Source organism: Dromiciops gliroides, chromosome 6 (genome assembly GCF_019393635.1).
Source record: "Dromiciops gliroides isolate mDroGli1 chromosome 6, mDroGli1.pri, whole genome shotgun sequence".
Taxonomy (NCBI): Eukaryota; Metazoa; Chordata; class Mammalia; order Microbiotheria; family Microbiotheriidae; genus Dromiciops; species Dromiciops gliroides.
In genome coordinates, this window is record NC_057866.1 from 78,579,134 (window position 1) to 78,606,667 (window position 27,534).

The following is a 27,534-nucleotide window of genomic DNA, read 5'->3' on the forward strand; positions in this document are numbered from 1 at the left end:
TTTCATGAAACAATATTGCAGTCACTGTTCACAACATTATCATGGTTCTGCTCACTTCACTATACATCTCTGTAGTCTACGTGCTTTAAGGTCCTTTTATAACCGTCTGTTTCTCTTCAAATACTTCTCTAATGAGAAACAGCTTTGCTATCAGTCTTTCTCATATATTTGTCATTGTTTTACCCTCTTTTTTTTTTATTTTTTTTTTTGAGGGCAATGAGGGTTAAGTGACTTGCCCAGGGTCACACAGCTAGTTAAGTGTCAAATGTCTGAGGCTGGATTTGAACTCAGGTCCTCCTGAATCCAAGGTCAGTGCTTTATCCACTGTGCCACCTAGCTGCCCTGTTTTACCCTCTTTTAATAAACAAAGTACCTAAATAAAAAGGGGCACAACCTTATATCAGCAAAGGTTCTGATAAAGTATATTACACTAACTTTATAGCAAAGATGGAGAGGTGTGGATGAGATGATACAATTCTATAGATGTACAACTAGTTGAATGACCAGGCTCAAAAAGTATTTGTTAACAGTTCAATGTCAGTTTGGCAGGAGGTCTTTAGTGTAGTACCCCAGAGATATATGCCTGGCCTTGTGTTATTAATATTTTTATTAATTACTTGAATAAAGGCAAAAATTACATGGTCAACAAATGTGGGTGCCACAAATTTGGGAGGTATAACTAACATATTGTATGACAGAATCAGAATCAAAAAAATACCTTGACATGATAGACCATTGGACTGAATGTAGTAAGTGGACATTCAATAGGTATAAATGTAAAGTCTTATATTTGGGTACCAAAATCATCAACTTCACAAGTACAACACTGGGGAACCACTTTAAATCCAGAGGTTTTGGTAGACTGCAAGCTCCATATAAGTCATCCATGTGATTTTTCTAACCAGTCCTATAATTTCATCATTGTAAGGAGTTCCTGGGAACTTCCCAAGTAAGCACCTTCTGCCAATGAAGGTCACCTTTGCAAAATTTGTAATTTTAGAAAGCTGTATGGATTGAGAAGTTAAGTGACTTCCCTAGGGTAATGATACCAGTATGTGTTAGAAGTGGGACTTGAATACAGGTCTTTCTGATCCTGAAGCCAGTGCTCACTGGTAGTCTTGAAGTATCATCAGGATGCCACATGGCAAGGCACTTCAGATGATCCTTGCTTCAGGCAGGTGTTAAACTAGATGGCCTTTGAGATTCCTTCAAATGTTAAGAGTATGACTATTAGAAATGGATGCCCAGGGGCAGCTAAGTGGCACGGTGGTAAAGCACTGGCCCTGGATTCAGGAGGACCTGAGTTCAAATCTGGCCTCAGACACTTGACACTTACTAGCTGTGTGACAATGGGCAAGTCACTTAACCCTCATTGCCCTGCCAAAAAAGAAAAGAAAAGAAATGGATGTCCAGGAAAATGTGACTTCCTACTTATGCATTCCTAAAATTGTATACAACCCAAAGAAGGAAATAAGGAAGTGAAGGCTATATGTACCAGTTTTCTTTGGTTTTACAGATGATCTCCTTTTCATCCCTAACCCCCATATCCATCGCCCTTCAGCAATGCTAATCAATTATGAGATGGAGCTCTGGGTGCTCTGAAGGCTGTTCATCAAAACTCATCTCAGCTTGGCACCTATTTCCAACTTCAACAGCCAAACAATTTCTGCTGAGCCCCATTGCCAGCTGAACACATGGGCATGAACAGAGGCAGCCAAAAGACCATCTTCAAGCAGAGTCAGTCAGCAGATGATTTATCTTTGAGCCTGGGGTGTGTTTGGTGAGGGCAAGATCTCTCCTATAAACATCCAAATATTTCTTAGCTCCTGGGTTTCTGGCCTTTGATAGAGCATATGGGCTCACTGTCAGCCAAACTACCTCCCCAAGATGAAATTAAAAGTTCTGAAGCTATGTAACAATAGCTGACATATTTGTAGCACTTCACACCTCATCTGTTTTGAACCTCACAACAGCCCTATGTGGTAAGCAGTATAAGTATCTTCATTATATAGATAAGGAACCAAAAGCCCAACAAAATAAATGTCTTGTCCAAGGTCACATGACTAACTAGTGGCAGAACAAGGATGTGAACCCAAGCCTCCTTATGCTGAGTAGTGCTTTTTCTACCATACCACACCTCAAGTCACAGGGAGCTTAACGTTCCAACAATTGAGGAACTGAGCCAGAATCATTATTTCCCCTTCTCCTGCTTCAAACCTGGTTTCAAAAGTGTTGAGCACATTGGTCAGATCTTGGATCAAAAAAGATTTCAGATTCAGAGGCATGATTTTCAAGGGCCCTACTACTTACACATCTGTTAAATAGTCAGAACTCCAAAGAAACATTCAAATCAATTTCAAGTAAAATGTTTTTGTACTATACTAATAAATGATTGCTTAGTTCTAAATCAGATATTGCTCTGAAAGTGTATAAGCTCTTGTGTTTATAATATGTCAGTGTTTACAAAGTACTTGACTCATAGCAGTCCTCTAAAGTTAAGGACTATTATCCCCCTTTTGCAGATGAGTAAATGAGTATCAGAAAAGTAAAAAGAGGGGCAGCTAGGTGGCGCAGTGGATAGAGCACCGGCCCTGGAGTCAGGAGTACCTGAGTTCAAATCCGGGCTCAGACACTTAACACTTACTAGCTGTGTGACCCTAGGCAAGTCACTTAACCCCAATTGCCTCACTAAAAAAAAAAAAGAAGAAAAGAAAAGAAAAGAAAAGTAAAAAGACTTGCCCAAGGTCATGACACTAACTGGTAGCAGAAAAACGCCTGTACCTCTCTGGCTCACAGTTCAGTGATCTTTCTATACTGCTTGTCCTCAGCTGAGTCTCTTTCTTTCCTTTGGTAATTGAACTCAGTCTTCTAATAAAATCTAATACCTGTTACATTATACTGCTGAAGCTCCTTTTGGGGGGAGAGGACTATACACTTCATTTTTTTCTCAGCATATCCCATTGAATTCCACAAACATGTATTAAGCAACTAGTATGTACAGGATCTTCTAAAAGTAAATAAGATGTATACATAAATGTGACATAGTCCTTGACCTCAAAGAGCTTATAATCTTGTTAAAGATACAAAAAACCCTCTTTTACAAATCAGAATGTCCTAAGTATATAGTAAAGATGGAAAGAAAAAAGTTAAAAACTATGTGCATGCATGTGTCAGAGAGAGAAACATAGAGATAGAGACAAAGTGAGATGGAGAGACAAAGAGACAGAGAGAGAGAGAGAAGAAACTCCAGGGGAGAGGAGTAGGAGCAACTAAACTGGAATTTTTTAAAGATTTATGGATATATTTTGTTTTTTATAACATCTACATTTTCAAATATATTCTGCCCTTTCCTATACTCAAAGAACCAAGAAAAAAGTATTTCAGCACTTCCTTTGCCCCCTTCTTTATTCTCTGTTGTAAGGGATGGTTTTCTGGGATGGAGACAGTGGAAAGATACATTGCAAAATCTAGGTGATATAAAAACGAAATATACCAATGAAGAGTCTTTTTTTAAATGAAAGGTCGTTCAGCAAAACTAACCAATCATAAATCAATTCTGGCAATATATGTGATGTTCCACACCCCCTCCCTCCTTGCCTATCTCTACAAAGAAGGTATAGAGGTTTATTGTCTCATTTCTTCTTCAGAGTTACATAGCATTGTTTCAGGTTTCTTTTATCATTGTTTATCTTTCCATTTTCATTGTTGTAGCCACTGAGTTTCCTCCTTCTGCTTGCTTTACTTTGTATCCATATATAGAAGACCTCCCCCATGCTTCTCTAAATTCTTCATATACATTACTTATTAAGGTGTAATAACATTCATGTATGTATGTCTATGTGTGTATGTCTATGTGTATGTGTATATGTGTATTATGTATATACATATATACTCATACCACAATTTGTTTAACCATTCCCTTGTTAATGGGTATCTTCTTTGTTTCCATTTCTTTGCTACTACAATAAGTGTTGCTATAAATATTTCAACTGGTTTCTTAATGAGTGGAACTTGGGATTAAGAAAGGGGATAGGGATGCAAGGGGGATACAGATATTCCAGGAATGTGTTAACAAACAGAAAAAAGGAAGGATGAGTTCAAGGAGCAGCAATAGAGGAAACAAACAGAAGCATAAATGAAGTAAAATAATACCAGGTAAAACTAAAATAGCAAGTTATTTTTCCTTTGACATTGCATCATTTCTTTTGTATTGACCCATATGGAGACTTTATCACTTCTATGTGATATCTGTGAGGATATTATATGCACAAGTCAAGGAAAATTTAAATGGGAACATGAGGGTAGGAAAAGTAACCTTTCACAGATGATTTTTCTATGGAAGTCCTATCTTCAGTTGTATACAACTGCCTGAAAGATATAGGGCATTATTTATTTATTTAAATATATTTGCTAAAACTAAATTTAACTTTAAAGTCTCTCCACAAACAAGGTATTTCCCTACATATATTAAAATCATACAAAATTTAGTGACAGATGCAATCACTGAGGTAACTTTGTTCATCCATATGAGGCAGATGAATTAACAATGTCTCGATTTGGATTTAATGATATCTATCTGGTCATATTACAAAGACATGAACATTAAAACATGATATAACATAATGTATGTATATAATGTCTATTGTTATATGTGATGATATATTGATATACCTATTTTAGTATATGAACATAAATAGGTCCCTTATATCTAAAATTCCACCTGATTAAAGAATTAATCCTCTATAAAAGCACCATAGAAGACAGTCCCACACTGATTTGCAGAGAAGTAAGTAACATTAAATTACCTAAGATTTTGTTTGAAAAAATAATGACATTTCAAAGTCTTTGAGGTGCCATAAATGAAAATTACAAGGCACATTTTAGCTTGACAAAAAAACCATTCCTAACAATTAGAGCTTTCAAAAACTGGAATGTGCTGCCGCAGTGCATAGTGAGCTCCCCATAATTGGAGGAAATCAGGCAAGGACACTGCTATATCTTTCACATTGGTTCTCTCCTTACTATTCCCCTTGCTACCACCTTAGTGCTAGCTGTCATTACCTTTCACCTGGACAATTGCAATAGCCTCCTAATAGGTCTCCCCACCCATAGTCTGCTTTCCCCTACCTTCAAGCCACACTTCATAAGTCTGCCTGAATAATTTAAATGGAATCATAGAATCTCAGATACAGATGTGACCTCAAAATTCATCTAGTCTAAGAGCTGTGATCATTCCTCTTAACTCCTTAAACACTTTCTAAGTTTTCCTCATACACACTGAGTAACATTCAAACTGCATAATCTCTAACATTCCTCCCAGCTCTAAATCTGTGATGCTATGATCTTCAACTGTAAGATGAGAAATTTGGGCTAGATAATCTTTACTAAGGTCACTTCTAGTTCTGAAACTTAGATTTTACATAAATGTATGATGGGTAAGGGTTTGACTAGATAGCCTTTAAAATTTTTTCACAAATTCTGTAAGTCATCATATGTATATAGATTTGTCTTTAGTCCACTTAATAACAACCTTTTTCATAGTTATGAAGGGTTTAGTCAGGTGTGATGGATTCCTCAAATGAATCATGGTTCATCTTTTTTTTCTGTCTTTTTCTGCTTCATCACATATGAATAATACACACTGTTTCATCAAGGAAACACCCCATGTTTCTTGAAGAAACAAAGGGGCGGGGGGGGGGGCTGTAATGATTGGAATGATGCCACCTACTGGAGACTTACTGTAGAAAAGCTCCGCCATGAGGAGAAGGCCTCCGAGGGCTGAGGGCAAGCCATGCGGTCAAGGGACTGGGCTTCCTCTTTGGCTGGGAGATATCAGCATGGTGGCAGGGAACTTCGGAAGTGGGAGATTAGGAAGGCTAGGATTGCCAGGTTATAAGAAATCTCTTCTCAATCTTTCTCTTTCTTTTACTATCTTTCAATAAACCCTTTAAAAAATTCTAAACTCATTTATCAGTGATTTTAGTCAGTTTCCCCCCAAAACTGGGGGGGGGGGGACAGATTAGAACCCACATTTAGAATTTTAAATTACACGAAATTTACCTTCTGAATCTTTCGCTTGACGTTATCAAACTGAGATTTTATAAGGGTGAAGTCATTTTCAAGACCTATCAGAGAAATCCCTATTCTATATTCATTTATTTACTCACACACTTATTAAGTCTCTAATATGTAGCAGTCATTCATTGAGACACTTAAAAAAAAGAAATAGAGACAAATAATGCACAATTCTTAACCTCACAAAGCATTATTAAGTCTAGTAGAGGAGAAGAGATAAGACATGAATAGAAATCACCTACTATAAATTAGGATATAATAAGGGAAGTATAGAGTGTTACAGGATTAGTTAGTGGCGGAATCACTTTGGACTATGGAAGGCTTCTTGGAGCAAGGGACTTTTAAAATGAGCTTTGATGGACAGGTTAGGAAGCCAACAGGCAGAGATAGGAGGAAAGATAGAAAGGTGTTTGTAGAAGGCAATACAGACAAACTTATATGCATTGATACATTGACAATTAGCTTTTAAAATACATTAACTCTTTCAATATCTATATTTGTAACTATTCTTTGTATACTAATATTAACAATTGTTCCTTCTGTTTAATTTTTCCAGAATGAATACTGGGATTTTTCATAATCTTTGAGCTGTATAGAATTAAAAATAACATTAGTAATTCTTCTTAATATTGTACAAGAAGAGAAAAAACAATCATTTATTCATAAGCTTAATTTAGGCACTCTTGGGTTTTTAAAAAGCAACCATTATTTATCCTGGAAGTAGGGGGATTTTTTCCTGTCTTTCTTCTTCTCCCAATAATAATTCAAGATATACAAGATGAATAGTCCAGAAAATCAAATCAAACCAAAAATGCTTAGTATCATAAAGTGATAGAATCAAAAGGGACATTGGGCCATAATCCACTAGTTCAGTGATTTTTAACCTTTTTGCGTGTTATGAGCCCCTTTGGCAGACTGTTAAAGCCTAGCGATCCCTGCTCAGAATAATATTTTAAATGAATAAAACAAAACACATAATATGACAAAAGAAACCAATTATATTGAAATATATATTTATCAAAACATTATTTTTCTAAAATCAGGCCCCTAAACCACTGGTTAAAAATCCCTGTAATACAAACCTCTCATTTCCTTAGATCGAGAAAAGGAGGCCCAGAAAAAGGCAATCATTAGCCTCAAGTCATACAAGAATTAGTTTTAGGGCTATACATAGTTTCCTGATTCACTGTCCAGAGTTCTTTGCATTATACCACACTGCATCTCTAATCACACATAGTATTTCTTTAACAATGTTATTTTTTTTTGACAGGACTACATGGATTCTATTTCCTTCCAGATGTGTACTATGTTTTGCCATATACTGTATAAATAAGTAGGTGGGGTACTTGACCACATATATGGGATAGCCTGAAGGTGGCAAAAACTGAATTATCCTTGAGAAAGAATACACAAGTATTTGAACCATATAGGTACTCCTGAGCTTCAGGATACTTGATTCAACCAGATGGACCCTAAACCATTCAAGTGAAAGAACAATGTTGAGTGGCCTAACCCCCTTTGTTGCTCACCCCTATTTCAATTTCACTAGGAAAAAAGCATGCTCATGAGTGCACCATCCACTAGTCCAAATCACATGTAGCAGGCAATGATTGATCAGGCTTCAAGAGATCCCATATTCTGCACTACTGGTTCATCATGCTTGCATGATTAAGCCTGTCTGGTATGGACAGTAATCTCTAGGCCTATGAAGAAAAATGATCTCCTCCCCTTCTGCGTTCTGTCCATAGACATAAATTGTATTAGTAATGAATAACTATATATACATATACATATATATTACACATGTATGCATAAACATACACATTATATACCAAGCAGCTGTTACAAACAGCTGTTGCTAAACAATATGATGCTAAAGAAAAAAATAAATATGCTATCAAGCATTACAAGTAAAGATTTACTGATCACTTTTAAATCATGAATGGGTACCAATAAATCTGCCCCTGGACTAAACTATGTGATTTGACTCTCCAAAGACAGTCTCTAAAGTACAGGGCCCCCATATAGACCAATGCAGTTACTGAACTGGTCAACTATAGACTTAAAACTGTGAAGGGAAGAAAGTGAAAGAAGTGAAGGGGTGACAGTAAAAGAATAGGGAGGTATTGAGGAGTTTTAGATTAGACACAGAATAGATTTAGGAGGAGAGAGGCAAACAGGAAGAGTAAAAGAGAGGAGATTATGAATAGGAAGAGAATTTAAGAGTTTAAGATAAAAAAAGAGGCACAGTTATGGAAGACAGAAGGTAGCTGTAATATCTTAGTTATGTCTACCTCTAAAGATAGACTGTATATATTGGTCATGGCATTGGGATGACTGATGAACTGGGAACAAGAACAGTCTACGAGAAATTAACTAGATTATTAAAATCCTCAAGGATCAGAGGAAGGATGGTGGCAAGAGAAAGAGTGTGAGGCAGGTACTAAACTCGTGAAGAAAAAAGGGAGGGTGATATAGAGGATGATAGGCTATGGCAACAAAGAGATAGATCAAATATCAAAGACGGATGTAGCAAATTTCAAAGGAGACAAGTGCAGAATGATGAGAGCTGAGAAGGGCAGTCACAGTGGAGAGTAAAGAGTGTGCTGACTACCGATGCAAAGTAAAGAAAGCCGATGATAAACACGATAAATTTTTAAAATGTAAACAGAAAATTCCTCCCTCTTCCCCCACCAAAAAAAAAATTAAATTAAAACTGAGTGCTGTGTGATTATAGTGACTAAACTTAGCCCTGAAGAAAGGATATGAGAGGGTATGTCCCATCTTCGTAGAAGTGGGGAATTATGGGTCTCAAATACCTCATATAATGCCAGGCTGAGTAGATGGGTTAGTTGGTTTCGCTAAGCTGCTTTTTTTTTCTCTTTTTTCATTTTTATAAGGCAGCTAAGTTGAGTAGTAGATACAGATATATCAATGTAGACTCAGAAAGGCCTGAGTTCAAATCTAGTATCAGGTACTTACGAGCTATGTGACCTTGGGCAAGTCATTTAACCTTTGTCTGGCTCAGTTTCTTCATCTGTAAAATAGGGATAATAATAGCATCTACCTCCTGGCATGGTTGTGAGGGTAAAGTGAGATAATATTTGTAAAGCACTTTCAGAATCTTAAAAAGTCATAAAAATGCTATATATTAGTAGCTAGCTATAGGGGTGGCTCTCTGATGGGGTGGAGTAGAGGGAGTATTATGCTAGAAATTTAAGGTGAAGGCAGCCAGGTGGCACAGTGGATACAGCACTGGCCCTGGATTCAGGAGGACCTGAGTTCAAATCTGACCTCAGACACTTGACACTTACTAGCTGTGTGAACCTGCGCAAGTCACTTAACCCTCATTGTCCTGCCCCCCAAAATATAGAAATTTCAGGTGATATAAAAATGAAAGATAAGAAGTTTTTAAAATGTTTTTAAAATAGCATGTTGAGTCTTCTGGTTCCCCCTGACCCAGTGTGATTAAAGGCATAAGAAAAGCAATCAGCACTGGAGAGTATATCCATGTATGTGGCTTCTCCCAAAAGGAGCCAGGTTTCAATGAATACAAGAAAGTGGAGTGTAAAGTGAAGAGATTTAGTTTGGGAATGGAAAAGTAGGGGTTCTAGAGGTCACCAAGAAAGTGGAGTCCCTCAGTATTCTCCTATACTCCTTGCTTCCCAATCTGAACCCTTCCCTGACTTTAAAGTTAACACTAGAGATTATCTAGTTCAGCATCAAAGAATGATAGATGGTAGTTTAAGATTTCAGAGTTAGGGGGCAGCTAGGTGGCGCAGTGGATAGAGCACCGGCCCTGGAGTCAGGAGTACCTGAGTTCAAATCCGGCCTCAGACACTTAACACTAGCTGTGTGACCCTGGGCAAGTCACTTAACCCCAATTGCCTCACCAAAAAAAAAAAAAAAAAAAGATTTCAGAGTTAGAAGGATTAGCCCAACTCCCTCATTTTACAAATGATTCCCTCCTACAAAATTGCTAACAAATCATTATCCAGCCTCTACTTGACAGGGAACTCTGCTTTAAAACTCCACCAATTCTATTTTCAGAGAGCTCTTATTAGGAGTTTTTGTCAACTTTGAGCCAAAATATAACCAGGTAAATTCCACCCATTATTCTTAATTCTGCACACTGAAACTACACAAAGTAAGTCTAAATCTATCTTTTACCCAAGCATCCTTCAAATAGTTGTACATAGTTGTTATCCCATATCATACTTGTAAACAGTTATCTCTTATTATGTCCCTGACTTTTCCAAACAAACTATTCCTAGTTTAACTCTTTGTCATATGACATGACTTTGAATCTGCCCTCACCATCCTGGTTACCTTCCTTATCACCCTTCACTCCACTCATCTAAACCTCAGTTCCCTCATCTGTAAAATGAGGGACTTGAACAAGTCAGGGCTTCTTAAACTTTTTCCATTTTTCCATCTTTTTGCCTGAAAAATTTTTATGCGACCCTTGGATACATAGATATATAAAATAGATGCACATAACCTTTTACTGTTGTCAAATTTTTTACAACCCCCGCATTCATTTATGTGACTCCATATGGGGTTGTGACTCACAGTTTAAGAAGCTAGGAAACAGATTACTTCTAAGTTCCTTTCCAGTTCTAGACCCTTGACCCTGTGATTCCTATCACTTGCAAAGCTGTCTCTACAATCACAGCAATGTATCATTCAGTTTGGACACCCCAGCCCAAGTTATTAATACTACCTCCTGCATCGTGGGGCTAGCAGTGGTGCCCAGCACCTCTGTATTAACAATGACATTGTGTTTGTTTGTTTTATTGTCTGTCCTTCGTTCTTGAAGGGGACCATCACATCGGAAGGTGATATCATGACTCGTACTGAATTGAATGTAAGTGAAGGAGGGCTGTGCAAGGTCATCAACCTCATTCTCTCCATCCTCCAGAGCCATCTGGTTCTAGTGGCAAGATATACACCAGGACAACTGGAGATGACCCCAGATGTATATGGCAATTGGCGTTAACTGACTTGCCCAGGATCACACAGCTATTAAGTGTCTTAGGTGAGATTTGAACTCAGGTCCTCCCAACTTCAGGACCAGTGCTCTATCCACTGCACCACCTAGCTACCCTAACAATGACACTTAGGAGAGAAATATTACAAGGTGTCTTTAAAACTTTTACTAATATAAATATTGCAGTACTTTTCCCCTCTCTTCTTTATTATTATAAGGGATGGCCGGATGTTTGGTGTAGAAGGGATACAGTGGGAAATATAGGTGAAGGAAATATCAAAGATTTTTTTTATAAAAAAGTTAACCGGAAAAAAAAAATCTTCCATATCAGCTGAATTTCCAAAGACCTCTTTTCCATTTCCACCTGTACTTCAACTTGGCATATTCATTATTTCTTTGCTTTTCTTTTTTTTTTTTGTCACAGAGTAGAGTTTTTAATGATAACATAGTTTTATATTGGACATAGTCAACATGATTCTGTGTCTTTTTCCTGTGTTCAGTAATGTTTAACTGCATGAAAAATATAGAGAAAATGGTATATTTTGATGGTAACAAAGTGTTAACATTTGGCAAAACACAAATAGTGATATGATAAAGTGGTCAGGGATAAAAAGAAGATACTATATAAGTAAACTGGCTAGATAGATAACAAAGTTTGGGTGATTGGGAGGGCAGGGAGAAGGGCAAGAGAAGGGGGATATACTTTTATATGCTGCCTACAACATACCAAGTACTATGCTAATCTCTTTAAAATACTTATCTCATTTAATCTTATCTCCATAATATGCAAAGTAGATGCTATTATCACCCCTATTTTACAATTGAGAAAACTGAGGTAAACAGAATTAAATTTACCTAGGGTTACTTTCTTTTTTGTGTGTGGGGCAATGAGGGTTAAGGGACTTGCCCAGGGTCACACAGCTAGTGCCAAGTGTCTGAGGCCAAATTTGAACTCAGGTCCTCCGGGAATACAGGGCCAGTGCTTTATCCATTGCGCCACCTAGCTGCCCCACATTCATTGCTTTTTAACTCACTGTGTAAAAGTGATAAAATGGGGAGATTACAGATTATGTGAATGAGGCTAAATATTTATCCTTCTCACTAGCTGACCCTTTGTTTTTCATTCTTTAAGCAAGTAGAGGCTATTAAATGCATTGCCTCTATAATCCACACATTAAGGATTTTTAAACCATATGCTCACAAAAGACTACTCTTCATTATCCAGTATTTTTGACAAAGTCACAATAACACATTAGAGGGCAGGATGTCGAGCTCAAAGCACCTCAGTTACCTGACTTGGGTTCCCTCCTAGACAAACTGGATTCTCTGGATTCAGGCTTTAGGATTCCCCTTCCTTATGTACTTTGACAGGTATTCTCTCTGCCATGCATTAATGTGGGGGTTTTGTTCATGTAGAATTGTATAATCATAGAATATTAGATCTGAAAGGGAATTTAGAACACAGAACATTGGATGGAGGAGCTAGAAGGTCCCTAGAGCTCATTTTCCCCCAGGGCCTCATTTGACAGATATAAGGCCAACAGTCACATAGTTAGTTTGTGGCACAGCCTTAATTAAAAGTCCAGTTTCCAAATGCCAAATCCACTATTCTTCCCAAGTTAATAATTAATCATATACATGTTCATAGGTTATTACCTATAATAATTACTATATTATTATATTGTATAATAACAATAATAATATGTATTTATATGTCTTGTTGAAATTGTCATCCTTTAAATCATGAAATAACCAACAAGGGGAATGGATGTTCTTTACTTCTTACTAACAAAGAACTGGTTTCTGGGGCATAAAAGATGGAAAGTTGGGAGGAAAGGTGACCCACTCCATATAAGAATTTGTGAGAGGAAAGGGAAGCAAAGCATTGTCTGAAATGTAACCTAAGTTAGAGAAGAGTGAAGTTCAAAGGGTTCAGAGAAAAAAACAGGCAGAAACCCACTGCCTAAGGGATGAGAATGTCCAAAGTATGAAATTCTGAAAACACACACAGAAAAATCCAATTAGGAGGAAAAAAGGGAGTTGTCAATAGATAATACTATGGACTCAGGAGGAACTTATTGAGCAATTTAGATTTTAAAGACACATATTCTGAACATGGAAGCAGGAACAATCAATACAAAATAAATACAAAAGTCTGACAGTCTTGTAAAAATAATTCCAGGAGCACTAAAGCTCAAAATAAACTTAGACCAGTAAAGAAAAGGAAGGAAAACAAAAGGGTGAGAGGTTTTTTTAGTTGTATTGGGGAAAAGAGGTAAAGAAGGGGTATGATAATCAGAAGTGATAGAACAATTATTAAAAATGACAGGGAGAAACTAGAGTTGCTGATTCTATTTTTCAAATCAAGGAAAACTATTTTTGGACTAGAAAGGACAGAAAAAAAGCCAGGAATTGAAATTCAAAATGGTAATAGGGCATAAAGCTGCCATTGATTAATTCAAGTTACCAGGCCTAGATAAATTAAATCCTAAAGTACTGAAAGAACTGGAAACTGTAGCTAATGGACCATTCTTGGTGATCTTTGAAAGATCATCAAGATTGGGAGAGAGGTTGAAATATTGGAGAGTGGCAAATGTTGTGATTGTTTAAAAAATAAAATAAAATAAGGGGGGCAGTGAGAAGACACAGATGAAGTCTGAAAATTATAGGCCAGTGAGCTTAACTTCAATTCCTGGCACAACTTTTGAGGCTACTATCAAAGGAATGGTTAGTGATCTAAAAAAGGCAGTTGTGCTCACAAAGAAACAGTATAACTTCATCAAAACCAGAACATTACATGCTAATTTCATTACCGTTTTAGATTGTGCTTCTAGGTTGGTAGAAAAGGGTAATGCTATAGATATAAATTGCCTTGATTTTAGTAAAACATTTGAAAAACATTCCCATTCTACCCTTATGGAAAATATGAAGAGATGACAATAGAATGAGGTAGATTTGGAACTGGTTGGATAGTGGGTCTCAAGAGAAATCTAAATAATTTACTAGTTCAACATCAACTTGAAGGAGAGTTGAGACCCCCAGAGATCTGTGCTTTGCACTCCACTGTTAAACATTTGCATCAATGACTTGGATAAGGTATAGTCTTAAAAAGGCGTAAAGGAATAATTACAGAATTTGCAGATGACAACTGGGAGAAATAGCTAATTCTACATAGGGATGCAGAATCAGAATTTTTTTTAAAAAAATCTCAATAGGCTAGAAAAACAGGCTGAATCTATGAAATGTAAGAGAAAAATTTAAAGTCCTAGAGACAGATAGGTGGCTCAGTAGAGAAAGTGCTGGACCAGGAATCATCAGAAGGACCTTAGTTTACACCTGGCCTCAAACACTTAGTAACTGTGTGACTCTCACTTAACTGCTGTCTACCTCAGTTTACTCAAATATAAAATGAGGATAATAATAGCACCTGCCTCACAGGGTTGTTGTGAAGATAAAATGTGATAATACTTATGAAGCACATAGTACAATTGTTTGGCACTTAGTAGGGCTATATAAAGACTAGCTGATGTTGTTATTCTTGTTGTTGTTGTTAACCTTGAAGCCTTTCCATTTTTTGCCAGCTTAGTGGACCTGCCAGAGCATATCCACTGCTAACACAACTTTCCAAAATCAGGGTCAGTCATGTCCATGCTGTCTTGAAGCATTTGCTAGGACTTTACTGGAGAAGATTTACATATTACAAACACATAAATATGTATCCAAATGCTTGCCTTCCTGTGATTTTTTATTTGTTTTTAGGCATGACTTAAGCTAGAGGTAAAATGGCAAATGGGAAATTCAGATGAATACTGATGACGTATCATGTAGGATTTCCCAAGAACAATCAAATTCTTTGGTTCTTTTCCCACCTTCTTTTTTGTAAATGGCTTAAAAATTAGGGGACAGTAAGTTCATAGTAAAGGTTGAAATTGATGACATTTATTTAGAATTAGGAGAGTGTATGAGTGACCAAGGGTTTAGTTAGAGTATATTATAACATGCTTTCTTTCAATACCTTGCAAGCTGGACCATGTGATTAATGAGGGATCATTGTCTGGTATTACCAAAAGCCAAACATTTCTAATTACCAATAAAGCTAAACTATAATTACTATGCAAATGATTTCTATAATGTCATGGAATAACTGGTCATTATAGGGCAAACAATTCACAGTGTTAATTGAGGTTAGTTGGTTTCCATAAAGTAAATAATATTAAAAATAAAATAAATTTGAGCTAATATTAGCTTTGATTTTGCTTATAGAGGAATGTCTTCTATTTAATGCACTTTTACTTCATAAAGTTACACCTTGTTCACATCAATTTCTATCATCCTTGTAGCATATTAAAATTGTGAAATGTTAAAAAAAAAAAGGAAAAGAGCTACAGAATATGAAATTGTAGGCTTTATGCCAGGGTTTTATCCATTGATATCCCATAATCCTGAAGTGTGAGTTGATGAGGGATGTGGGGAAGAGGGAAGAGAAAGAAAAGTTGGGGGGGGGTGTTTACATCAAAATTAAAAAGGGTCATAGATTTAGAGAGCTTTTTGTGAGCAAGTGACCTTAGAGAACATTTTCAGAGGGAATATGGTCTAGTAGAAAGATTACTAGCTTTGAAGTCAGAGGACTAAGGTCACATCTCACATCCATCATTTACTTACTGTGATGGTGTACAAGTCATTATCCTTTTCTAGACCTCAGTTCCTCATCTATAAAATGAAGAGGTTAGGGGAAGCTAGGTGGCTCAGTGGATAGAGCACCAGTCCTAGAGTCAGGAGTACCTGAGTTCAAATCCGGCCTCAGACACTTAACACTTACTAGCTGTGTGACCCTGGGCAAGTCACTTAACCCCAATTGCCTCACTAAAAAAAAAAAAAAAATGAAGAGGTTAGACTAGCTGACTCTCAAGTTCTCTTTCAACTACAAATCTATGATCTTATGATCTAATTGTAAGACCAGGAGCTACTCACACATGGGCCATCTGAGACAACACACCCCAGGTTCAAGGTACTCTATGGATCCATATCCACTCAAAACTATAACTTAGGAAACCTTGATTCTTTTCATTTTTAGTCAGCCTGAGAACACAATCAATTCAAATCAAAGGCATCACATAAGCCACAATTTCCTACAAATGCACACAGTATCACTTAGGAGTGTGAACATACTTAGAGGACTGCAAAAAGGCAAATAAGGAGCAAAGCTACTTAGGGAGAATTACATCCAGGGTACACCTATGCCAGGGTAAACACATGGAAAATACATGTCACAAAAGTACATACATGGAGGGGCAATTTAGTCTGCTGCTGTAGGGTCATCAATATATTCTGGTGTTTGTATCTCTCTACTCCCACTGGGTTTTCTCCCCACTGTCCATGGCAGATAGATTGATAGATAGATGGATGGGTAAATAGGTGGGTGGGTAGATGGATGGCTAGATTTAGAGAGAGAGAGAGAGAGAGATAGATAGATATAGATGGATGGATGGAGAGAGAGAGAGAAAGAGAGAGAGAGAGAAAGAGAGAGAGAGAGAGAGAGAGAGAGAGAGAGAGAGAGAGAGAGAGAGAGAGAGCTCTCTGTAATGTATAAAGTCTCTGGTGTTCTCCTGGTGGGTACTGGGCATTTCTCCACTGGAGCACTGGTAGTTGTGCTGCCAAATACAGTGAAGAGTCCTCAGTGGAGCTGTTATCATTCCCTATAAGAAGAATCTTAAGCTTTAGAACTTTACTTAAGTGATTTGTTAAAGGGCACACAGGTAGTAATAAAGAAAACCAAAATTCCAAACTAGGTCCTCTGACCCCAAATCCAGTGACTCTTATTAGCCATTTGACCTTGGACAATTTTTTTTAATATCTCTGAGCCCAAGTTTCTTCATCTTCAAAATGAAGATAATAATGCTTGTCCTATTTATCTCACAGAATGGCTGTGAGCATCAAACATGATGCATTAGTGTGATAGTGCTTTGAAAGTAGTGAAACATCATATGGGAGCAAGCTATTGTATCATCAAGGCTATAGCCACAAGGAGGGGTCCCGATCCCTCAGTAGGTGGACTACTCAATAGGAATAACAAAGGCAGTGAGTTTGCTGTATTATGATGCAAGTCTGGCCCTTTGATAGTTAGCAAGTAGTTGAAGACTAGTTCAGCCAGCATAAGAAAGCCACTGTTTAGGACCTGAAATGCCCAAATGTTAATACTAATTGTCCCACGAAATAGCTATGGCCAAATCAGCAGAGCTTCATACACACCCATCCAGTACATATACAATTAGATACAGTAATTTTTCAGTTAGTTTTTCTGAACTTTTTTTTTCTTTTTCAATCTTTGTTATAAGGGAAAACTCAATCAGTGGTAGATGGAGGAAGTACATATTTCAAAGGGAATATGATATAAAAATAAGAGGCATCAGTAAATATTTTTGCATAAAGAATTATTATTCAAGAACACCAGCACAGACCATTCTTGTCTGGCAAAAAAAAAAAAAAAAAAGGCATTGCTGCAGAACTAGCCAAAGGTCAGGTCACTTGAAAGACAAACAGTAGAAAAATGACAAAATTGGAAAAGCATCTCTTGCTCTGTGAAAGAAAAGATGTGAAAAGCTACATTAAATGGGGGGGGGGGGAGGTGGCAGAAAACATATCATTTCCATTTGGTAGTTGGGGTACGGCAAAGGAGATTGCAGAAATGACCCTGTGATCTGCCCAATATTAACAAAAGTTTAAAAGTATTTTCTGTTCACAAGGCAATCTCACACATGTTAGGGAATGGAGCATAACAGATTAATAATGATAAGGGAAGAAGATTTGGTGAAAGGAATAGAGAGTGGAGTATTAGCCAGAGAGGACAACCCAGGTGATATGCTCCAGTAAGGGGACTTGGGAAGCTAGTCAGCAGAATGAAGGGCATTGGGTACCTAGAGGATACTGAAATGTGGTTGGGGGAATACCAAGTCAGAAGGTCATAGATGTAGACCTGGAAGGGAACTCAGACATCATTTAGTACAAATTTCTCATTTTACATATGAGAAAACTGAGATCCAGAGAGGTTAAATGATTATACCATGGTTTTTACAAATGGGGCTAGAAATATATGTTTACAAAACAGTTTTCTCTCAATACTCTTGTGAAGTGGGCAAGGTAGATTCTACTACCCCCATTTCAAAGATGTAGGAACTGAGGCCAAAGAAGTCAGAAGATTTAGCCAAACTCACATAGCTAGTAAGAGGCAGAGTTGGGACTTAACCCAGATCTTTGACTACAGATGTCAGGGACTTTCTACTGCATCTCACTGGCTCTTCAGTATTCATTTTACTCAATAACTCTTATTTGCATAATAATTTAATATTTTCCAAGTATATTCCTCATAGCAATCCTTTGATTTGATAGTGTACATAATTATCTCCACAAGGAAAATGAGGTTCAGAAAAACTAAAGTGACTTTCCCATGGTCATACAGCTAGTTTCAGAGCTGGGATTTAAACCCAAGTCTCTTGGCTCTCTTCTATACTACTCTGACTCTCCCAGTAGTAACGAAGACACTCATATTCTGGCCACATTGATACATCATGCATGGAGAAATGATAGAAGATGGAATGTTGAGTAATTTCTATTCCCTTTCTATGGAATTTAGGCTGTATCTCCATAGCTGCAAGCAAAGAAGGGCTTGGCTGTGATTATCTGGTGACCTCAGTCTACATATAGGCATATCTCAGAGATACTGTTCCAGACCACCATGATAAAGCAAATATCACAATAAAGTGATTTGCATAAACCTTTTAGTTTCCCAGGGCATATAAAAGTTATGTTAACAGTATACTGTAGTCTATTAAGTGTACAATAGCATTATGTCTAAAAAATGTACGTTTTAATTTAAAAACACTTTATTACTAAAAAAAAATGCTAACCATCATCTGCATCTTCAGTGAGTCATAATCTTTTTTGCTTTTCATGCCTCAATGTTGATGGCTGCTGACTGATCAGGATTGTGGCTGCTGAAGACTGGGATAGCTATGGCAATTTCTTAAAATAAGACAATAAAATTTGCCACATAGGTTGACTCTTCCTTTCACTTGAACACTTAGAGGCTATTGTAGAATTATTAATGGGCCTTCTGCTGGGTTTCACCTTAAAATCTGTCTACATGTAGACTACATATAGTCATTACAACTATGAAGCCTATGTCAATATCTGAAACTATCATTCAAATATTTTTTTTTTGGTTGGAGGCAATAAGGGTTAAGTGACTTGCCCAGAGTCACACCGTTAGGGAGTGTCAAGTGTCTGAGGCCAGATTTGAACTCAGGTCCTCCTGAATCTAGGGTCAGTGCTTTATCTACTGCGCCACCTAAGTTGCCCCCTGTCATTCAAATCTTTACCATTTATTTTATATATAAGATATGACTATGAACTAATGTGACCTTTTTAAAGAAACTAGCATTATCCATACAAATGAGGGTGATCTTCCAAACAATCTTTCTGGGAGGCTATCTGCTAATTCCAATGATGTTGCTATTGCTAAGAAACAAAAACAAAACAAAAAAAAACCTTCTTAATATCCTTTCAGAGCCAACCTATAGGCCACACTAAACAGCAAACTCATTACTTCAGTGTGACCCATTGGTTTTTTATCAAATACAGTTAAATTGTTTGCTTTATACCCCAAATTTACTTTAAAGGACTTCTTTGGCTGTTTCCGAAAATCAAATCTGTCCCCAGACAAAAAAGATTTTCTTTCAACTGAGGATATGCAAAGGAATGTGAACCAGGCTCTGATCATAGTCATTTGTTTGTTTAAGTTCTGCTGTGTTGGTTAGACTATCAGTTTCATTACCTCTTCATAGTTATTATGGGCCCCTGGGTACCTCAGAAGTTTTCTGGGGTAAATCAAAGAACCTTCTCCTTGAGAAACTAAACCAAAGGACAGACACACCTAAAGAGATAAGTGGCACCAGACTGTGACTTAGTTAGCTCCAGGACCACCACCCTTCCTCCCAGTATCCCCCACCCCTGGGGAGATAAGATTAGATGTAGATAGTGCCTTTGTGGTGTGAGGGGGAGAGAAATGACTTGAGAGATCTGGAGCCACCCCTCACCCAACTTCCCCCAGCCACCACCAGTGAGGGATGGTCCTTCCCCAATAAGGGAACTTTCCAGAGTCAGATGATCACCTCATCAAACCACCATTGGTCCTTTATAAAAGTTTCTGCCTGCCTACTGCTCAAGGAAAAAGTTATCTCAGAGAGCCACACCTCTGTGCCATGCCTTTTCCCCATGAGAAGAAATCCAAGGACTTCTCTCTTGGTTTCCTTTCCATAGCACCTAAATAAACTATTATTTTATTCTAATTAGATTTGTGTGCAAGAGAGTATGATCCTTTAAAGAGGAATTCCTAAGGATCCCTACCTCAAACCCCCGATCCATTTTTCCCATAACAATAGTCCTTTACACCTGATACAATCACCAGTCTGCCCAATGATATTCCTAAATCACAAATTTGACGACTTCATTCCCCTTCTCAGAAAGCTCTAATATCTTCTAATTTCTAATAGAATAAAATATAAACTCTTTCTTTCATTTAAAAGCTTCAGAGTCTTGTTCCAGGATTGTTATGCATTAACCCCCTTCAAAACCCTTTATGATCTACCCAAACCAGTTTATTTCTTGTTTCCTATACACAACATGGTGTTTCCCATTTCCATGTATTTGCTCAGGCTTTCCGTTAAGTCAGGAATTGACTCTCATCTTACCTTAGAATCCCTGGTTCCCTTCAAATCTTGGCTCAGTTGGCATCTGCTTCATGAAGGTTTTCCTGATCCCTCAGTTACTAGTATCTCCATGAAATTACTTTCTATATATTTTGTATTTACTTGTGTGCTCTTGTTGTTTCCCCCAATAGAGTATAATCTCTTTGAGGGCAGGGGCCATTTAGTCATTTCATGTTTTTGTTTTTGTATCTCTAGAGCCCAGTATAATTCCTGGAACACAGTAGGGACTTAATAAATGCTCGTTGACTGCAGCCTACTCATTAGAGCAAATAGTGTAATACAGATGCTCAGGCAGCAGAGTATAGACCATAGCTCACTGAGCTAGGAAATAGAAGACATAGGTTTTAGTGTGGACTTTGCTGCTAACTTACTATGTGGCCTCAAGAAAATCAATCCTCTCTTCCCAGACTCTTACCCCTAGTATCAGAATCCTCATACTTACCTTGCCCTTCCTAGCTTCACAGGTCATGTAGAATAAATATATGGAAGTACTTAAGAAAATACTTTGAAAACTATAAACCATTACACAAATGAAAGGCACAATTACTGCTGTCACTACTGTCATCTTGAATAAATGGGTTTATAACCATGAAAGAAAACCTGGGTGGTGTAGTAGAGCACTGAGCCTAGAGTCAGGAAGATTCTTCATGAGTTCAAATCAGGCCTCAGACACTTACTAGCTGTGTGACACTGTGCAAGTCACTTAACCCTGTTTGCCTCAGTTCTTCAGCTGTAAAATGAGCTGGAGAAGGAAATGGCAATCCACTCCAGTATCTTTGTCTAGAAAACCACAAGTGGGGTCATGAAGAGTTGGACTTAGATTGTCAGTTTTACTGGCATATAATTGGGCAAAACAACGTCTAATAATACTTTTATTTCATCTTCATTGGTGGTGGATTCATCCTTTTCATTTTTGATACTGATAATTTGGTTTTTCTCTTTCTTTTTTTAAAACTCAAACTAACCAAAGTTTTATCTATTTTATTGGGGTTTTTTCATAAATTCAACTCCTAGTTTTATTTTTTAGTTCAATGATTTTTTTACTTTCAATTTCATTCATGTCTCATTTAATTTTCAGGACCTCCATTTTGGTGTTTAGTTGGGGATTTTTAATTTGTTCTTTTTCTAGTTTTTTAGCTGCATGCCCAATTAATTGATCTGTTCTTTCTCTCTTTTATTGATATACTCATTAAGAGATATAAATTTTCCCCTAAGTACTACTTTGGCTGCATCCCACAAATTGTGGAATGTTGTTTCATTTTTTAATGAAATTATTGATTGTTCCTATGATTTGTTCTTTGACCCATTCATTCTTTAGTATTAAATTGTTTAATTTCCAAGTAACATTTAATCTATGCTTCCAAGACACTTTACAAAGTATAATTTTTATTGCATTCGGTTGGGGGAAAAAGGGTGTGTTTAATATTGCTGCTTTTCTGCATTTGATGGTGAGGTTTTTATGCCCTGATACATGGTCAGTTTCTGTGAAGGTGCTGTGTATAGCTGAGAAAAAAAAAAGATATACTCCTTTCTATTCCTATTAATTTTTTTTCTAGAGGTCTATGCTATCTAATTTTTCTAAGATTCTATTCACCTCCTGGACTTCTTTCTTACTTATTTTATGGTTAGCTTTATCTAGTCCTAATAGAGGATGGTTTTACTGTCTGTTTCCTCATTTGATAGATTTAATTTTTCCTTTAAGAATTTGGATGCTATGTAATTTGGTACTCATAGGTTTAGTATTGGTATTGCTTCATTGTTTGGGGAAGCTAGGTGGTGCAATGGATAAATCACTGGCCCTGGAGTCAAGAGGACTTGAATTCAAATCTCAGCTCAGATACTTACTAGTTGTGTGACTCTGGGCAAGTAACTTAACCCTGATTGCCTTAAACATCTGGTGCCATCTCAAGTCATGCTAATATGTATCTTGCCACTGGACCCAGGTGGCTCTGGAAGAGAGAGTGAGGCTGATAACTTTCCACAGCCCTCCCTCATTTAAATCCAATTCAGTGCAAGTCATGACATCACCTCAATGTCATGGTCTTCTTTGAGAATAAAGGAAAAACAATACTTCATTGTTTGTGGTTTCTTTTAGAAAGATATAGTTTCTATCTGTCAGATTTATGGGCAAGGGAAGAATTTAGGACCAAAAAAGATATAGAAAGTAAAATTAAATGTAAAATAGATCATTCTGATTATATAAGATTAAAAAGCTTTTGCAAAAACAAAACTAATGTAACCAAGATTAGAAGGCAAGTAGAAAACTGAGAAAGAATTTTTGAAACAAATATCTCAACAAAGGCCTCATTTTTCAAATATTATATAGAACTGCATCAAATTTTTAAAATACAAGTCATTCCCCAATTGATAAATGGTCAAAAGATTTGAACAGGCAGTTTTCAGACAAAGAAATCAAAGTTATCAATAATCACATGAAAAAATGCTCTAGATCATTATTGATCGTAGAAATGCAAATTAAAACAACTGATATATCACCTTACACCTATTAGAATGGCAAATATAACAAGAATGGAAAATATTGGTTGTTGTAGGGATTGTGGAAAAACTGGGATGCTCATCCATTATTGGTAGAGTTGTGAAAAGATTCAACCATTCTGGAGAGCAATTTGGAACTATGCCCAAAGGGCTATAGAATTCTTCATACCCTTTGATCCAGCAATACCACTACTTGGTTTATACCCCCAAAGACATCCCCAGAAAGAGAAAAAGACCTATTTGTACAAAAATATTCATAGCAGCTCTTTCTGTGGTGGCTAAAAATTGGAAATCAAAGGAATGCCCATCAATTAGGTAATGGCTAAACAACCTGTGGTATATGATGGTAATGGAATATTACTGTTCAGTAAGAAATGACAAACAGGATGACTTCAAAAAAGCTTGGAAAGACATGTATGAAATGATGTATTGTGAAGTGAGCAAAACCAAGAGAACACTGTACACAGAGACAGCAATATTGTTCAATGAAGAACTGTGAATTACTTTTCTCAACAACACAATAATCCAAGACAATCTCAAAAGAATACTGATGAAACATACTATCCACCTCTAAAGAAAGAACTGATATAGGGGCAGCTAGGTGGTGCAGTGGATAGAGCACCAGCCCTGGAGTCAGGAGTACCTGAGTTCAAATCCAGCCTCAGACACTTAATACTTACAAGTTGTGTGACCCTGGGCAAGTCACTTAACCTCAATTGCCTCACTTAAAAAAAAAAAGAAAGAAAGAACTGATATTGATGGAACAGACTGAAGCACGCTATCTTTCACATTCTTTCATTAAGTGACAAATATTGGTAATGTTCTGCATGATCATATATGTATAACCCATATCAGATTGTTTGCTGCCTCAGAAAGCTGGGGGGGGGGAGGGAAGGAGGGATAGAGATTGGAACAGAAAAATATAAACAAAAATGTTTAACCTGAAAAAAAAAAGAAGGTGGGGTGGGGGTGTGCTGGGAAGGGTACAAGATGTATATATGTATCTATATATACACACATATATGTGTGTTTGTGTATATATATATATATATATATATATATATGTTGTACATATATGAGTTATTTAGGTCTTATTTATATAGTAATTATATTTAAACAAATTTGTCATATATATTTTTCTATAAAATGATATGTATACATTATTTATAAAACAGTTATTTATGTGTATAAAAAAAGGAAAAAAGGAAAAAAGGAAAAAAGAAAACTGCCTGTTTATTTTTTTTTTTAAGGAAGAGGAAGAATTTAAAATACTGCTATATGTATTAGAATATATCTAGGTATATCTAAATGTAATAGCATAGAAAATATACATTATATATGTCATATATGTGTGTATGTGTATATTATATCTATGTTTTTGATATATGTATAAAATTTAACTATATATTGCAAATAAAATAAAATTTAAAAAAAAAAAGAAAGATGTCGTTTCCCTGCTTATCCTTTTTACTTAAGTTTGGTTTTACTTTTGTTTTGTCTAAGATCATGATTGTTACCCCTGCCTTTGTAACTTCATTTGAAACATAATAGATTCTGTTCCTTATTTAAACTATCTCTATGTCTCTCTGTTTCAAATGTGTATCTTGTAAACAACATACTGTTGGATTCTGGTTTCTAAGCCTTTCTGCTAACTGCTTCCATTTTATGGGTGAGTTCATTATATCCCCATTCACAGTTATGACTACTAACTTTGCATTTCCCTCTCTTTTATCACTCCCCCTTTCTCTTATCTCCTTCCTCTTCTATTCTCATGTTATTTAAGAAAGATTTCTATTACCAATTTAATATATAATATAAATGCATGTATGTATGCATTTATATTTTCCCTTTCTGAAACAATTTAGATATAAGTGAGGTTTAAGCCTTCCTCCCCCCCTCCCCCCCACTGTAAGACCTCTTGCTTACATGGCTCTTTTATATGAGATAATTTTCCCCATTCTCCCTCTCCATTTCCCTGTCTCCCAAGGCATCCTTATTTCTAGCCTATACATTTTTTTACATCATCCCAATGGAATTGACTTGCTCCTGTACCCTCTTTCTATATAGAATCCTTCTAAGCACCCTAATAATGATAAAGTTCTTAAAATATACATGTATCATCTTCCTATATAGAAAGGTGAACAGTTTAATTGTATTCAGTTTTCTTGTTTAACTTTTTGTATTTCTTTTGAGTCTTGTATTTCAAAGTCAACTTTTCTATTTAGCTCTGTTTTTATCAGGAATATTTCAAAGTCCTCTATTTCATTAAATATCCATTTTTCTCTTATAGGATTATACCTGTCTTGCTGCATAGCTTATTCTTAGCTGTAATCTATTTTCCAGGAAGTGATGGGAGCTTTTGCCAAGATCTTAGTTTTTTATGTTAAGCTTCAAGCCAGATTATACACTCTCCTCTTTCACCTTTATCAATAGACTTCTTAATTCCTCTTACTTTCTGCCATCAAAGTGGCATCATCTGTATATCTGAAATGGTTTATATTTCTCCCAACAACCTTAACTCTAGCTTCTGATTCATCCAGACTGGCATTTGACATGATGTACTCCGCATATAAATTAAATAAATAAGATGTCAATATACAGACTTCTTGCACTCCTTTTCCAATCTTAAAATAATGAGTTGTTCCATGTTTAGTTCTTACTATTGCCTCTTGAACCACATACAGTTTCTACAGGAGACAAATAAGATGATCTGGTACTCCCATCTCTTTGATGATTTGGCCACATTATACTGTGATCCACACAGTTAAAGGCTTTAGTGTAGTCCATGAAGCAGAAGTACATGTTTTTCTGGAACTCCCTTTCTTTCTCTCTAATTCAGCAAATGTTGGCAATTTAGTCTTTAGGCCCTCTGCCTCTTCAAAAACCAATCTGTTCTTCTGGTAATTCTCAATTCACATATTGCTGAAGCCTAGCTTGTAGAAACTTGGGCATAACCTTGTTGGCATATGAAATGAGGGCAAATGTTTGGTAATTTAAACAATCCTTGGCATTTTTCTTCTTTAGGACTGAGATGTAAACTAATCTTTCCAATTGAGTGGCCACTATTGAGCTTTCCAAATTTGCTGGCATATTGAATGCAACACTTTAACAGCATTATCTTTTAGGATTTTAAATACATCAGCCAGAATTCCATCATCTCCAATAGCCTTATTGTTAGCAATGTTTCCTAAAGCTCACTTGACTTCATTCTCCAGGATGCCTGATTCTACATCAGTGACCACACCATTGTGATTACAGGTGAGATTAAGATCTTTTTTATGGTATATAACTGTGATGAATACTACTGTGCTATAAGAAATGATGGGCTCAATCATCTTAGAAAAAGATGGATAGACTTGCATGAAATAATGAAAGGTGAAATGAGCAGAATCAAAAAACACTGTATACAATAAAAGCAATATTGTTTTAAGAACAACTTCAAGCAACTAAATTGTTTTACAATTATAAATACCCAAATTAACCGCAAACACACAAATGTTTCTATATATGTATGTATGCATGTATGTAAAATCATTCTATATATACTTCTATTTATCAGTAATCAGTACTTTCTCTGAATGTAGATAGCATCTTCCTTCATATGTGTATCACTAATCCTGTACTTGAATTGTTTCCATGTTGCTAGGACCTACCAAAGTTTGTGCTCAATTGGCATAGTCATCAATATTTCAGGTTCACTTTTGTGTCATGCTGAATTAGCAGAATAGGATTTTAATTACAGAAAGAGGTAGATGAGAAAGACAAAGAGGGAGGGAGAGAGGGAGAGAGAAAAAGAGAGAGATTCTGTAAATATTCATGGACTTTGGGGGGTTCTTTACATTTTAATGCATTTTCTATGGTAGGTGAAATAAAAGATGTCCCATACTCAGTATACATATTGTACACTGAGTGTCTATGTAAAGGACCCTGATATTGCCTTTTATGGAAACCTAGACATAAGCTACAGAATTACATACTGGACCTGTTATTTCATTGGTTCGGGTTAACCAATAACCCTAAATTCATTTCTAACCCTAACTCCCAATGGAAAAGGACATAGGCCATACCTAAGATGTATTGAATAGGCTTCCCTATAGCAAATTTCCAAAATCCAAATATTGATAATGAGCCCTTTGAGGGTTAAGATACCAGAACTGAACACAATACATGGATTCAGTAAATAGTTTTGATGAGCATCTCTCTCTGTTC